At 43.9% G+C, this 15,986-nt stretch overlaps 1 long non-coding RNA gene across 1 annotated transcript in view; it reads left to right on the top strand.

Annotated features, from left to right (window-relative positions):
• LOC104911604 (uncharacterized) overlaps positions 1 to 15,479 on the top strand; it is a 29,167-nt gene extending 13,688 nt beyond the window's left edge. Inside the window, exons 2-3 of the long non-coding RNA XR_004160239.2 lie at positions 5,509 to 5,607; positions 14,925 to 15,479. This is a non-coding gene — a long non-coding RNA (uncharacterized LOC104911604). The remainder of the gene's footprint in view (positions 1 to 5,508; positions 5,608 to 14,924) is intronic.
• Positions 15,480 to 15,986: the final 507 nt, after the last annotated feature.

Raw genomic sequence — 15,986 nt, 5'->3', positions numbered from 1 at the left:
AAGCCTCTTCTGTGCAACAGAAATGGGACCCCTGCAGTGCAGTGCAGTGTTTCCAATTATATTTGGGGGCACGTTACTGATTTTTGGCAGACAGAGAGAAACGGGCCAGGCAAATGGCAGGTGGCAGGCTGTTCTCATATTTTACCAGGAGCTTGGGGGATGGGAGAGGGGAGAAGGAGAGGAGCTCTCTGCCAAGAAATGCGACCTCGCGCTGGTGCAAGCAGAATGGCGTTGGCACGTGCCTGATGATGGAGGGCTGGGCTAGGCTGACTGCAGCCATCTACATGGGCATGCAAACAGGACTGAAATAAATGCCCTCAGTAAGAGCAGCTTCCACCTCTGGGTTTGGGCAGCTCCTGGTCCTGAGCGGCACAAGCAATGTCATCTGCAGAGCCACGCTAAGCTGTTATGTGTGGCTTTGCCACATGATCAGAAAAAAATTGGCTTTTGTTCATTCATTTATTTGTAATAAAGATAATGGATTCAAGATGGCACAGTCTCTGGAGGGCCTGGATGATTTTTCAAAGCTATTACACAATCTCCATCTATGTGCATGCTGATGTGGACTGAGGGTATAATAAAGCTCGTATCCAGGATCTGCATGCAGGTCACTGTCTCTCTCCCCCAGACCAGTGGCATGGTGACATGAACTGCAGGAGACAAAAATGCCCCTGCATTTGTGAAGAGCAGTCAAAGCTGGCCTGTGTTCCCATGAAGCAGGAGTGATGGCTCTGGAGGCTCCAGGGAAAGGGCACCAAGATGCAGCTCAGGCACTTCCAGATCTGAATTTAGAAATACATGCAAAATCACTGAAGAAAGCCATGAAAGAGGGTTCTGAGATATCTTACAATCATAGAATCACTCCAGTTGGAAAAGACCTCTAAGATCACCAAGTCCAACCGTCAATCCATCCCCACAATGCCCACGACCACGTCCCTCAGTGCCACATCCCCATGGTTCTTGAACACCTTCAGCGACAGTGACTCAAATTCCCCGAGCAGCCTGTGCCAGTGCATTACTACTCATATTCTGTGTCAATCCCAAACTTTTCTTGGACTGGATTTATAAGGAAATTTTGGGCGATGGATTTTCCTTCAGCTGCTAAAATTTGTTATGAAGGAATAATTTCATGGGAGAAAAACAGGCGGCTTTCCTTCTGAAGAGACTGAAAAAAGAGACCAGGGTGGGAAAAGATTTTCCCATAGAGGAAAAGTAAGCACGATGCTGCCAAACATGCCGTATTGGTGGAATTATATCTTTTGTAGGGAACGTGCTGAAAGTTCATTCAAGTCAGCATGGCTGCTGTGTGCTTAAAACAATTGTCAGAGGACTTCAGCTGATGGAGAGACTCTCCAAGAGACTCTCCTGGTGGCAAAGAGTATTTGAGGAGAGAGCAAGAGACCTACTGAAGTGATGTGGGTTGGGCGATGCTGGCCTCTCTCCCCTGCCTGCAGCAAGACAATCACTTTGCAGCCCTGCCTGCTGGACCCTTTTGAGCTTTCACTAGTGGTCACCAGAGACTTTGCAGAGCAGCTATTTCCCAGTCGTGCCTTTGCCCTTGCTCTGCTGTCGAGACATCCTCTCCTTGCCAGCACTGCTTCACCTTCCTGGCAGTGATGATACTGCATGAAGTGAGATGGCAGCAGCTCTGACCCACCCACCACTCTGCCTGCTCTGACACTGACGCTGCCCTCAGCATCCTTTTCCTCAAGCTGTTTTGCTGCAGGAACAAGCCCAGACATTTTTGGCACTGACACTAACGTTCTTCTAAAGTCTTTCAGCTGATAGCGAGCCAGCTAGTTAGGGACTTGTGGGATCCTCAGTGACCTTACTTCAGTAGCAAATTGTCAGGGTTTCAACCTGTTAATTTGCTTTCTTGAAACCTGCCTGAAGGGGCTGGAAATTAGGGCCCTGGTCAGCTTAAATCCTGGCAACGGGCTTTCAGGAGGAGGTGCTGCCTGGAGATAGAGGGATATTAGTAATGGATTGTTCCACTGCTAATGGCAATGTGGTTAATGTATTGCAACCCCTATGTTATACATTTTCTGATCACGTCTGAAATTAGATGACAGGCAATTTGCTGTTAGACCTTCTGCACAGTGATAGGCTGAATCTAGCTCATGGTTTCACTGGTGTAAGCTCAGAAATGCTCTACTGACTCCACTTGGGTGAAGCTGAAGGAGAAAGTTGATTTGATTGTTTTTCATCTGTTCCCTGTAATCAATTTGCTTTCAGCACTAGGAAGTATCACTGGGTTATATGGTTTGCACATAGTTCTCTGAAGGGAAAGCATTCCCTTCTCGTGCTAGCATCTGCTATCTCCTCTCTGGAGGCACTCCAGGCCAGGCTGGATGGGGCTTTGAGTAATGCAGTCTAGTAGGAGGTGTCCCTGCCTATAGCAGGGGGTTGGAACTGGATGATCTTAAGGGTACCTACCAACCCAAACCATTCTATAGTTCTATGAAAGAGCTGAAAACTTTAGGATTATGCATGGTCCATCTCCCCTGGTCTTGATCAGACAGATCTGATATTTTATAACTGTTGTGTCAAACTGTGCCTATTGCAGTGGGAAGGGGAAAATCTTATTTTTCATGAGACTCTTCACCTGTTAAAGCACTGCATGAGAAGTGAATGCACAGATCTTAGCACCTTTGGTGCAACAGCTATTCTGGGTTCCTGAGTCGCCCCTGGGCAGGAAAACTTTTGATTGAGTAACCTTTGACAGATCTTCATGGAGACTCCATGGTCTTCTAAGGCATCATATCTGAGTGTTTGATTGCCATTAGGACTGGGTTTTCTTTGCTGTTCTAGTGCAAAGATACAGAATGCCTAAAAACTACATTCAAATTAGCCCTACAATGGCTACATCCTGCATTAACCCACAAACAAGGTGTCCTCCACCTGGAAATAATGTGTGATGGTGTAGTGGAAATGCTAAGTCACAGCTTGAAGCAGTGATTGAGCACCCGGTGGGAAGGCAGAGCCAACCCAGGGGAGCTCAGGTGCATGCAATTCAGCTGGAGCCAGGATTCACCCCTTCCCAGACCTCATTTAAGGGTTGGCAGGAGAAGTGAGGGTATCTCTTGCTGGAGACTCCTGCCTATCTGAGGCCTTCTGAAAGTAAGCAGCTCTTTTCCTTTGTTTCTACTTCAACGGCTGCTGCACTTGGGCTTGTTCTCGTTTGCTGCAGCCAAAGACTTTGTCACCATGCTATTATCATGGTACTTTCCATCCCATTATTGGTGTAACAGGAATAATTCTGAACAGTTTGGAAGAGATTTTCCAGGTCCATTGTGTTGGTATATGAAATCAAATGGTTCCTTAGCTGTGTAAATCAACATAATCACACACTTATGTCTTGAGACATTACACTGGAGTTCGGGGCAATTTTTCATGGTTGTCTTCAACTTGCTGCTGTCAGAATAGTTCAGGTGCTGTTCAGAGCTGGTCTTCTCTCTACTCTTTCCACTGCAGCAACAGAGGATTTAGCATTATCAATCCTTATTAAAATGCATGGAGCACTGTCAAGCCTGTTGAATCACTTGTAGCCCTTACCAACCTATGAGACCTGTTTGAGTCTTATCGATGTCCACATATTTCACAGAATTATAGAATGGCTTAGGTTGGAAGAGATCTTAAAGGACATCTTATTCTAAGCCCCTGCCGTAGGCAGGGATGCCCATGCAGTGCATTAATCTCTGATAGTGAATAGGGTGATTCTCTTTAAGAACATACACTCCAAGAAAGCCAGAGAGAGCAACTAAATGAATACTAATTAAACCTGAAGTATCTGAGTGGCATGAATGGCCAACGTGACTTCAAATGCGCTTGTGTTGGGTTAAGATGTGTCCTTTGTGTTCCTACTTCGCATTGCCTTGCCAAAGAACTAACACCTCACTGTCTTAGAATCACGGAGTCATATAGTCATTTGGAAAAGACCACTAAGATCATCTGATCCAACCATCTCTTCCTCTTGTCTTCTGTAAGCTGTCCCAGTCTGATCTGAGCTCCTCAGGGCACTGGAATTAACTCAGGCACGCTTGGATCTCCAAAAAACGTCTGGAAACATTAGCATGGCTGCCAGAGAACACGATGTTATGCTCCATCCCCACTTCCCAGCATCTTGTTCCAACCCTCCCTTGCGTTCTTCTGGAGGGAACATAGTCATTGACATCCTTACCCTAGTGCTGTGCTATGACCACAGTGCTGTTTGTGTTACACCTTCCTCCTCAGGGAGCAGTATGTAGTGGTCATGTAAAATAAAAAGAAGCTGCTTTGAAATCTTGGGGAAGAGGCAGTACATGTATGCTGCTCCTTCTTCTTAGGAAGACCTTTGTAGACCTTTCAGGGCAGGATGATTAGCATCTCTCTCTGCATCCCCACGGCTTGCCAGTCTTTAACAACTTTGCAAAATAAAATGGAAATGGAGTAACTCTCTATGAACAGCTTGCTGTTGTTTTGTTTTTCAAACTGTGATTAAAAATGTGAAATCTTAGATACGCTGTCTGTAAATTGTGTACTGATGTTTACATTGGCTTTTGAACTAGAACTGAGTTGTCCTCATTAGGAACTAAAGTGAGGTGGGGGGCAGGGGGAGTATACCCCTGGAATTATAATAGCTAGGCACTTGCACACTAATAAATTTAGGTGTTAATGTCTTGTTTTTCTGCTGTTTGGTTGCCATAGAGATGGGCCTCACGAACTAATGGGTTTGTTGTGAGAAGTTCATTGCACATTTGCCAAATGTTCTGTTTCTCTAGTTACCTCTCTGATTTTTCCCATGCCATCAAGCAAATTAGCTTGGAGTCCTTTCCGGCCTCCGTGCACTGAGAGGAAGGGGAGGCTGAGAGAGAGGAACCCAGAAAATGGGGTTTACTGTGGGTTATGCACATCTACTAAAATAGATGCAGGAAATATCAGGGAGCAGCACTGTTGACAGCATAACCCTGCAAGGCTATTTTGGAAACTGGCATCTATATTTATAGCGTGTATTCCATGAAGGGCTGCAAATCAGTGTCAGTGCAAGCAGAGCAATAAGGGGGAGCGCTCACCTTGGGAAGTGAGGTTGATCTATACCTTGCAGGGAAAGGAATCCTGGAACTTGAGAATCCTAGAGTCACAGAATCACAGCAGTGGGGTTGGAAAGCCCACCTAGCCCCAACCTCTGCCATGGGCTGTTTTCCTCCCACCAGCTCAGGCTGCCTGACCCTGAGCACCTCCAGGGGTAGGATGGAATTGCTAGGAGCACTGAGTCCAAACCTTTCCTTCTGTTGGAGGAAGTAAACACAGCCATTCCATTCCTGCACAGAGGATTTCTATTGTTTGGTTTAACTGATGTACAGAATGCCTCATTAGGAAATTGTGTTTGTGCGCAGAAAACTCATGATGAGCATTTTTCTTTTTGTTACACTGGAAAATAAAATAAATAGGTGATTACTATTTGGAACAATGGCTGTTTTGTGATAAATCTCATCTCAGTTTGTTTACAAAGTGGTATTTTTCTCTTAGAGTTGGAGCTCCTCTGTCTCAGAGCATCCAGATGAAGCAGCCAAAAGAGGCCCTGACTCATCCATCTCCATTGCAAAGGTGGTGGTGCTGCAGGACTCTGTGAGTACCTTGGGACAAGCACTGTGGGACCAGCTGTGTGGTGTGGAAAAGGGAATGGAGACAACAGCATTACCTAGGAATAAGAACCAAAGGGAAAGATGGCTGAGTTCTGGCTGGAGGATGCATCACCATGAGGTGACAGTGGGGGAAGGTTAGGGTTGGCATTTTCCATCAGTGCAGCTTTGCTTGGAGTCCAGAAGCTTTGCAGCCTCTGCTGGGTGACTGGTGGCTGGAGCGATAAGCATCAGAACATGTCATCCTCCCATGCCCTAATTAAAAACAACCCCTTTGTTAATTGAGTGGATCTAGAAATGTGGAAGTAAGTCCCTTGACTTTTAGCATGTCAAGAGACATTGTTTTTTTTTTGTGATTCTAACATCCATTCAAATGCCTTCCAATGCTAGCTGATCTGCCATTAAGCCCATGTAGCTACACGCATTCCTGGGAGTTTGGACTTGGTCTCAGATTTATGGATATTCCTAAATAAAAGTTCACATAAATGCACTGGTGTGGTGTTTGTCAGACCCTCCCTCTCACAGTATCAGTGTGTTATCTCTCATCATAAAAAAATAAATCCCATGCACTGAACAAACTTTTATTTTTCAAAGCTAAATGTTTGGTGGCTGCCAAGCACTAAGCTGAACGGTTTTGTTGCCAAAACATTCTTTTCCAAAACCTCCTTTTTAAAGTTGATGCTGCTTTAAAGGAAGGTTTTTTTTTTTTTTTTTAAATCATTTTTTTCCCCTGCATTTTTATGCAAAAAATCATCTGCATAGTTTCTTGTGCCATGATTATCACAGCATGTCTGGAAATCTTTGTCCAAAATGAAAATTCATCTTGTTCCAAAAGCTTTTCTCCTTTCCAAAAATTTTGAGGAGTTCTGTATTTGAAGCATGTTTTTGTGGTAGGGAAGTTTCTTTGTGACTCCTAGAATTATAAAATCCCCAAGGTTGGAAAAAGACCTCCAAGATCATCCAAACCAACCATCCACCACCATCAATAATTTCCCAATAAACCATATCCCTTAATACAACATTTAAACAACTCCTGGCAAGAGTCCTCCGACAACAGAACAAGATTCATTTTGATGGGAGGGCAATTTTCAAGCTAATTCTATTGAAATTAAAGAATAACGGGTTGAGGGGTAGATTCACTGGTCATGGGTCTGCCATGGAATTTCTACCACTGCCTTCTTCTGTTCAGAATCTTGTGAGGGCAGCAAATTTCCCAGATGTGAGGGAATTTGATTTGGATGGTGTCAGGTGAGGGAAGACATGGAAATGATAAGGTGGATGCTCCATCTCTGGAGATACCCAAGGTCAGGATGGAATGGGCTCTGAGCACTTGTAGGTTTCCCTGTTGATTGCAGGGGAGTTGGACCAGATGGCCTTCAAACAGGTCCCTTCCAACTCAAACAATTCTACAATTCTTTGATTCTGCACGGATAAAACTTGACCTGTCAGGGATCTTTATTCATGATATTTGGACAGGAAAACAGCTGTCCATGCACAAAGTAGAGACTCCAGTCTGCACTGACAGGATGGAACTGGGAAAGAACCCTTTCCTTGCCTTTTTAAAGAGATAAAAATGTAACGAGCTGATAGTCTGGGGGAAGAGACCTGAGTACCTGAGGACAGAACACAGCAGAGTTCTAAAACACAAGTCTGTCTCTTGGGGTCTCCATTACACCAAGAAGTGCCTCTTGTGTAACGCTGCTTTTGAATTAATATGTAGACTAGCTGTTCTTGGCTTTAAGAAAGGCTATAGCTAGACAGAAATTATTCTTTTAAAATACACTCTGTATAAAAACATGCACAAAGTTATTTAAACCCAAGCTGCCCAGTCATACTAAGGCTTCAGCCAACGCTTTGCAAAGCCTTTGACTGACTGTTGATGTTAGATGAGCACCTAATAAACTTAATTAAAGTTTAATTAGTATAAGTAGGCTGAATGTGGTAGGTCAGCAGGCACAGCATGGGCTAAAACACTGTTGGCAATAATCAACCTGAGAAAAAGGGGGAAAAATTCCCTTCTAAAAAGTAAATGCCTCTAAGTTTAGACTAGCTGTTGCTTCCCTCACTGCCGTGTTGCTTTTTCCGTTTCCTATGTAATACTGACCACATTTGTCCTTCACATTTCTACTGTACTGTTTTCAGGAGTTTTCCCCCCAAACAGTCTTCTTAAGACTTGCAATATGACACAGAGAGGCATGTGTCACTGTTTTCTACCATTCCTTTTCTTTGAATAAAGTACCAGATTATGAATGCTGAGATTAAACATCCCAGCTGAGCATACTAAAGATCAGATAATCATTAAAAGGCTTAAGTGGAATTCTGCTATGCATCTTTAGTCTTGCTGGCTGTCATTGTTTAGGATGTCTTTCACAGCTAGGGATGGCATTTGCTTTGAACAGAAATTTGAATTTAATTCGGATATTCTGACATGCGGATGACTCTGTTGACCTATGATGATCTCTGCTTTTAGTCCTAAAACTAACTGTCCTGCTCACTGGGTGCTAGTAGGCAGCACCACTGAGTCACCAAAGTCTGCTGATGCACCCTTGGCCTCTTCTACACAAAGGTGTGCTCTTGCTGTCCAGGATAGCTTAGGGGCATCAACATTCTTTTTGAGTCAGATTTGCTCATGGTAGTCTTGTTAATCCAGTAGATACTGTGGTTTCGTGTTATGTGTTTTCTTCCTTCTTGCATCAGGAATTCAACTCTGGCCATGAAACCAAGTGCTGGTAAGTCACAGTGTTTTGCAGTCAGCTCTAGCTTGTTTCTTATTTTATCCGTTTTGATTTGATCATCTCTAAAAATAATCTGCAATGCAAGATACTGCAGTACTGAATTCCCCAGCTGAGCAAGTGGAACATGTTGAGAGGGTTTTTTGGATCAAAGTGCTAGGAGGGCAGCCAAAAGTGAAAGTCAGGTTAAAGTTCAGGAGTATCCTCTGGATACAGAAAGTAACAGCATACAAAAAGCTGTTGTTCTCATGAGCCTTTATTAGGTGCTGGAAAAGCCGATGCAAGTTTCTGACTCTACTACAGTTGAGATGAATTAGAAGGAATACAGAATACCCTCTGGGATCATATAGTGTCTGGGAAAATCTAGAGGAGTAGGAAGTATTTAGAGCAATGGTCTCAGACACAACAAATGAAATCCTCTGCCCACAAAAGCCATATGTCAGACTGGCTAAAAGTTCCAGTGCCCAAATTCTGCTATTGTAACATACTTAAGATTTCTTGTTGGGCCATTATCAGTGAGCATATGCAACAACCTGGAGGCCTGCAAAATATGTGAGGAATCTGCTACAGAAGGAGAAGAATTATATAGTTTTGCTAAGGATAATAAGAAGGCTTGAAGGGAGGTGTCAATCTTCAGAGGTGTACAAGCAAAGGTATGAATAGTGGACCCCAGGCCCTTCTTAAATAGGCACCCAATGAGTTAGTGTCAACTGGAGCTACAGCCACGTGTATGCTCCATGGTCATACAGCTATTTCTCAGTAGTAATGTTGGACAGGTAACAGACAGTGACAAGCTGCTGTCTGAAATGCTGGAAGGCACTGAAAGGAAATTACAGAGGATGTTAATGCTTAGCATTCTCCAGCAAACCTTCTCTGGAAAGTGAAGACATAAGAGCTAGAAGACGCCAGCTTCAGACCAAGCAGCAACTGCTGAAACCAGACTCTGGTCATGATGGATATCTATGTCTGTGTCCTCTTGCTATCCGTGTTGATCACATTTTACTTCTGTCAACCATTCTTCCACCCATCGTGACATGTGTCTGCCTAACAGGGCTGTCATCTGAAAATGACCTCCCCAACAGCACTGCAGGGCAAGAGGGCCTTCACTTCTTAATGATGTGTCCAAAGGACAAGACAAGCTTGGTGCCTTGCAAAATCCACCTTGACCCCTGCAGTGCCTTTGAAAGTGGCTGAAATTACAAGGTGGGCAGCTAAATGCAATGGCTAAGAAACTTCCAAAAGCAGAGGATTAAATAACTGAAGGCTTTTTTAAAAAAAGTAGCACAGTGTTGTGACTCTCTTAGTTTGTCCTAACAGCTTTTCTTTCAAGTGAAATCAATTTGATATATGTATGCAAAGGACTTGGTTCAATCCAAATCCATACAAATAGTGTTTGTGTTTCACGTTCCCTCCCAAAACATATGGAAAAGCAGCCTGCTCCCTCCTTGCCCTTTGCTTCCTGTTACCCACCAGTATCTTTAATATGTTGATGGAAACAGAAAAAATATTTTCTCTTTGGAGAGAAGCCCCTGATGTTCAGGGGGACAAAACTGGAAACAGCCTCAGAGAAGTAAAAGATAATCATAGAATCATAGGATCACCAAGGTGGGAAAAGATCCCAAAAGATGACCTCCAAGATCATCTAGTCTAGCTGGTCACCTATATCTGCAGCTTTCATTTTGTGCACCATCCCATGATGAGACGCTCAGCTGGAACCAATGTTACTCTAAGGAGCCTGCAAGTGATGCATAACCTGCACTCAGACTGGCTAGGAGATACCCAGGGGCCTTCCAATTGTCCCACATACAGGTGAAGCATAAGCACATCCTGCACTTGTGCTTTGCATTTGGACATACTGTTAGCTTCAGACCTTATCTTTATATCTTTGGCTCTGCTGTTTCCAGCTGTGGTGGCTTTGTGAGGGACAGGGCAGCCAGGGGGTCAGTGACATGGCCCAGACAGAAGGAGGAGTAACAGCCTGAGATGTCGGTTGTTTCTGGAGATCTCTGGGGTGCTTCTCCTTGTGTATCCTGCTTTCTGCTGATTTGACTTTGTCATTCTACAGTGACAAAAACAAAGGCACTTGCATGGTATAGCAGAGTTACTCAGTTTTACAGAGTATCCTATGCAAGCAGTTACTATCCATATGCATCCCATACCTACTTTAGTGTATCAATTACAGGTTAATTGTAGCTTTGCACTGTTTTATGGGGCAGTAATCTGATTCCCAAGCAGATAAAGCAAGAAAGCAAAGGAAAGCACAGTTCAACTAATATTATGATTCATAAGTCACGTTAGAAGCAGTTGTTTTACACTCGAGCACATGGCATGAAGGTAAACTTTGTTTCTACCTGGGCCCTAGCAGATCTTAAAGCTTAGGCACCTGCAGCTGTTACAAAACAGCCATCTGACTGAGTGAACGCTGCACTTCTTGAAATGCCTCGTTAAATTCTTTGTGATTAAAAAAAAAAAAAAGAAAGAAAGAAAAAGAAATCCAGAGTACAGCAGATTGTTGTTTTGGTCTGCAGATCATCCCATTTTGAACTCCTTCAGCATTCAAACCAGGGGTTCAATGAGATCTGTTTGGGTTTGTTCCTCTTCTTCAACCAGCCAGAGCTCTTAGATCATCACAGGAGATCTTAACTCTAGGCTTTAACCCTCTTGGTGGATGAGAGCTGCTGAAGACCAAAGCCAGAGGCCAAAGGCAGACTTTGTTCTGTGACAAGGATTTCCTCTCCCAGGCCTGGATCTTTCACGGCACGAACTGATGTCTACATGCAGAGGACAGTGTCCTGCAGCTTTTGTTGGCTGGAGTCACTGTGTCAGGGTTCATGATCTGAATGCTTGCATAATGACTTAAAAATTAAAAATAAATTACAGGAGGCTGTAAAAAAAAAGCCTGAGTTAAACTATTGTTTGGTTTTAAAACTGTCCTGTTTCCTCAATATATCACAGAAATCAGAAGCAAGTCGAAAGATTGTAGGTCAAATTAAACATTTCAGGTCAAAGACTTTGTTTGTGAAGTCTGTCTAAAGAATATAAACTTTCACTTTAGGATTAGTCTGAAATAATTTTGTGCAGGTTTTTTCTTCCTTTTCATGAAAGTGAAATGGAAAAAACCCTCTTTTAGTCATTTAATGCTAGAAGTGTGTGTGCCCCACTGCCCATCTCCAGCTGCAGTTCAGCCTGGGCTTGAAGACTGAAATCCTCTCTGTAGCCTGAGACTCCCAGAGCAGCTTGTCCTTGGGGCAATGCAGTGTTCCATGTGGGATGTGTGTGGTATTAGGGATCCTCACCCAGGTGTGAGCAAGCCAGATTCTCAGGGAGAGGGAGGCTCTGGGTGGCATCGTAGGTGTCTTTATTGCAGGCTCCACCCTAGACCTGGGGTAACCTATGTTCATGTCCAGGCTTCATCCTTGCTTTGATTCAGTGCATTTATTTATTACTCATTCGTGGTTTGAGCATGTTTCTCAGTCAGTACTGTGTGCTGCAGCTGCACAACTGCCCAGCCTGTGCACTAGCTGGTGGCCATGCTCTCCATGGCCAGCTTGGTGAGTGCTGGCTCAATGAGATTTTGGCAGCAAGCTCCAGTACACGGTATGATCAATTTGGATGAAAAGATGAGGCTGATGTTACCCTTGTGTCTGTTGACTCTGCAGAGTTCAGTGTGGTTTGTTCTATGCCTACACCCCTGATAGGAGCAGCATCACACATCCCCTGCCATGTGTGCACATGGGAGCCTTTGGTAACCACCATATCTGGGAATGCTGCATTTGCTGACTTTAATATATTGTTTTTTCTTGTGCCCTTTCCTTGGCATGGCACTCACAAGAAAAAACATCCAGCTTGTAGCACCCAGCATATGCTGCTGCCAACACTTGTCTTTCATGGACTCCATCCTACTTAGAAACTCCTCACTCTACATTCTCAACGTAGAATAATAGAGTCACTGAGGTTGGAAAAGGCCCTCAAGATCATCGAGTCCAACTTACTATGCAGCCAGACTAATCTGGCTTTCTCTTGTTTGCACATCTACTTCTTGCTCTGCATCCAGATCAGAACCCATCTTGAGTATTGCTTTCATGAATTTTATACCCTGGATGACCTGTTTACAGCTGCCATCTGTGCTTCTCTAGGCCCGCATGGCCTTCAGTGAGCTTGTTGCCTCTTTCCGGAGCTGCACCTTCTTGAAGTTCTCCCCTTCAGAATTTCAACACTGAGCAAGGACACAAGGCTCTGACAGCTATTGCCTAAACTACTGAGCGTGTTATGACTCTGGAACATCATGTTATATCTTTAACAACAGCCTTTAAACTGAGTCCACACTGTTCTGTGTGCTGCAGAATGCTTCAGGAGTGGTGCACGCTACTTGGCTGGAGACTTATAGACATGAGATGGGGCTTGGTTTGGTGTTTTGGAGTATTAAATCTCCCTCCTCTCATGGAGCTGGAGGGAAAGTTGAATCTATGGAGATCTGGTGGAGGAAGGAGGGAGGAAATGTGAGCAGTCACAGGAGAATGAGATGGGGCAAAGGCTGGACCCACTTCTTGCTCCTAAGTCAGGATTTTAGACCCCAACCTTGTCAAAAAGATCATGCAGGTGGCCCTGAGGGTCAGTTTGCCCTGTTGTGAGCTGTGCCCCGCCAAACCTCTCAAAATTGAGGGGGAAACAGCAAGGCTGCAGTGTTGCCGTGGAAATCTCAGCATCTCATTCCAGCTTGGAAATGACAGTCTTCCACAAGCCCAAAGCCTGAATAGTAACAGTATTGGTTAAAAGAAAATGGAAACACAAAACAAACAAACAAAAAAAATCAGTTTGTTGTTTGGAAAATGTCAAAGCTCTTTAGAATCTTCTGGTTTGAAGAAGGTTTATTTTTTTCCCCTCCAGAAAAACAAAAGCCTTAAATTGTGGTTGCTGTATTATAGTTTTGCTCCATTTTCACTCTGAAAAGTGTGTTAATAAGCATTTTTTTGTAGCTTGCGACTCGCTTCCAGATGTGTTTATCCTGAATGTGCTTATTGGTTCCTGTGTGCTGCTTAGTCATAATGAGCTCAAGAGGGAGCGTGCTATGTACTGAGTTCGGAGGATATTGCTGCTGGAGCCACTGCTCTCAAATACTGCTAGCTGCTGCATGATGGGCTCGAGACAGCTTTGAGCTGCACAAATATCCAAATGTTTCTGCCTTAGGCCCTAGCGATCCCTGAAATGTGTGCCCTGTAAATGCAGCCAAACCAGTTTGGACATTTCATTCATGGGATATGGAAAGACCTGAGGTGGGGACCTTGAGAATTTGAATGTCTTCAGTGCTTTGCATTTAAGTTCTCAGCACCAAAGCACATAAATAAAGGGCTTTGCATTTAATAATTTATTATTCTGTCCAAGAAATGCACATGTACCTTTACCAGAATTATGTATGTCATTCAAAACACAAATGCACAAATCACTGGAGAACAGGCAGACATTAACGACTGCTGTTCTCCCTGTTTCCTGAATGGCGGCCAGTAATCAGTGAGAGAAATACAATTTTCTGCTAAATGAATGTTTTGCTTGCACGTGTATGTCAACATACACAATCTCGAGTTTTTTAGCAGTCCAAGGAAAGAATGGAAAAGCTTAAGTGTTGTAGGTATGGTGAAGCATCTTGCTTGATCCCCTGATACTGCTAAATACCAGCTATGTCTCCAGAAATGGAAAAATGAGAGCAGAAAGTGTGAAGATTTGGTGCTGGCAAGCTCAGGTTGGGGTAGGAATTTCATGTCTGGTCATGGGGCCTGTGTTCATGGTGGACTTCTGCTGGCAAGGCAGCAAAATAAAGGATGCTCAGTGAGATAAAGCAACCCCAGTCCTAGAGATCACTTTTAAATATTCCTCTAGCATGTAAAAAGGTGATGGGGAAGCTTCCATGTGACCAAAAGAGATTTGGGTGCCACCTAAAGAATTTCAACCTAAAGCTTGCTTCAGAAAAACATCTGGGGATTCTCTAGTGAAGCTTGCACAAAAGCAGGTCCAGAGGAAGATCACTGACACTGTGCTGTGAAGGATCCTGAGGCTTGGCAAAGAGACCTGTGTGATGGAGCCAGAGCCCCAGGGACATCTCCATGGTCTTGCCAGAAGCATTCACCCTACAATATATAGAGCAGAGGCAGGGAAAATAACACTTAGGACTGCTCACGTGTTTGCTAGCTGTAGCCAAAATAAGTTCTGGAAAGTATAGCAGACACTTGCAATTCATTAGATACAGCCCAGGGCTAAGAAACCTGCTAATAGACCTTCTCTTCCATTCTCCTGCTTCTGATGAAGTCCATCTTCATAAGCCACAGGGAAAGTCATAAAACTGGTGTCATGATCCCAGTGCTTCAGCAGTTGAAAGTCAATGAAGAGGCTCTCATTGACTTGAAAGCTGTGAGGTTAGAGTTTGTGTCATTAAACCTTTATGGGGAAAGGTGAGGGAAGGGGAAATGTAGGGGAGTAGGACTGCAAGTACTCACTAAAACAGTTTGTTCCTTTTCTTTTCTTTTCTTTTCTTTTTTCTTTTTTTTTTTTTTTTTTTTTTTTTTTTTTGTTTCTCCAGCATCAGTGGATGCAGTTGCTGTTGAGGTGCTGCCAGATCATTTCATGCCTCCACTCCTCCACACCAGTCACCTTGTCCCTACAGGAAAATGGGGAGCTTTGGTTTTATTCCATATTTTCCTCATGCCAAAGTCTATGTAATACCAGGTTTGTTGTTTTCAGTTTTCTTTTTTTCATTTTGATCCCACAAATGCCTCTTGGGAAGGTCAGTACATCTCCCAGTCTACCACTCTGTTGTGTGCTTGAAGCTTGCAAAACTCAAGGAGGCCCCCATCATTCAATTTGATCATCACTTCCTTGTTGAGGCTTCAATTGCTGGAGTGTTAGAGAACATTACTGATAAACAATAGATGTCTGATGGAGACGCTGATTATTTTCCTGGTACAAAGGCTACTGCATCCTATGTGATAATTCCTCTTTCTTTTCCTCCTTGTTGGCTTTGTGCTTTTGTGATTTATTTGCAAGCTGGCAAGTGTCCATGGCCCTGCAGGAAATGGATGTCTGCTATTGTGTTTGGAGGGGCTATATAAACGTGTAATTTTCCCACTGCATTAATTACAGGCCTTTCTCCCTTGCTGGAGCAGCTCCATGTTTTCTCTGCCCTTTTGGTTTGGAGACAGAGTTCTCCCCACACTGCTGCCTCTAGCTGTGGGTATTTATTGAGAACCCCAACTCTGACATCTCCCATTGTGCAAAGGCAAAGTGGTAGAGTTAAGGTCAGGTCATTCCCATATGCCAGCTTGGCTTGGCCACAAAAACTGCAGAGAGGAAACTCATTGGTCTTTCTACCTGATGATGATAGCTCCAGAAAAGAAGCATAGCCAGGTTTTCTCCAGCTATTCCTCCCACTGACACTTTCCTCTAGAATGAAAATGGTTTGCCCTGAGAAAACAACTTCCTTGTTACGGAAAAGCAGTTGTGGAACTGTTTATTTTGGAATAGCTGTGCTGCTCTATTCCCACCTCCAGAAGACAGATGCTGCTGAACTTGGAGCAAAGAAATTAAATCCAAGGCAAAGCTCAGGGTGGTTTTGATCAGGAAAAGGCCAGAGGGAGAAGTCATA

This window comes from Meleagris gallopavo, chromosome 7 (assembly GCF_905368555.1).
Source record: "Meleagris gallopavo chromosome 7, MGAL_WU_HG_1.1, whole genome shotgun sequence".
Taxonomy (NCBI): Eukaryota; Metazoa; Chordata; class Aves; order Galliformes; family Phasianidae; genus Meleagris; species Meleagris gallopavo.
Note: the sequence above shows the minus strand (reverse complement) of the source record. Positions and strands in the feature narration are given on the sequence as shown.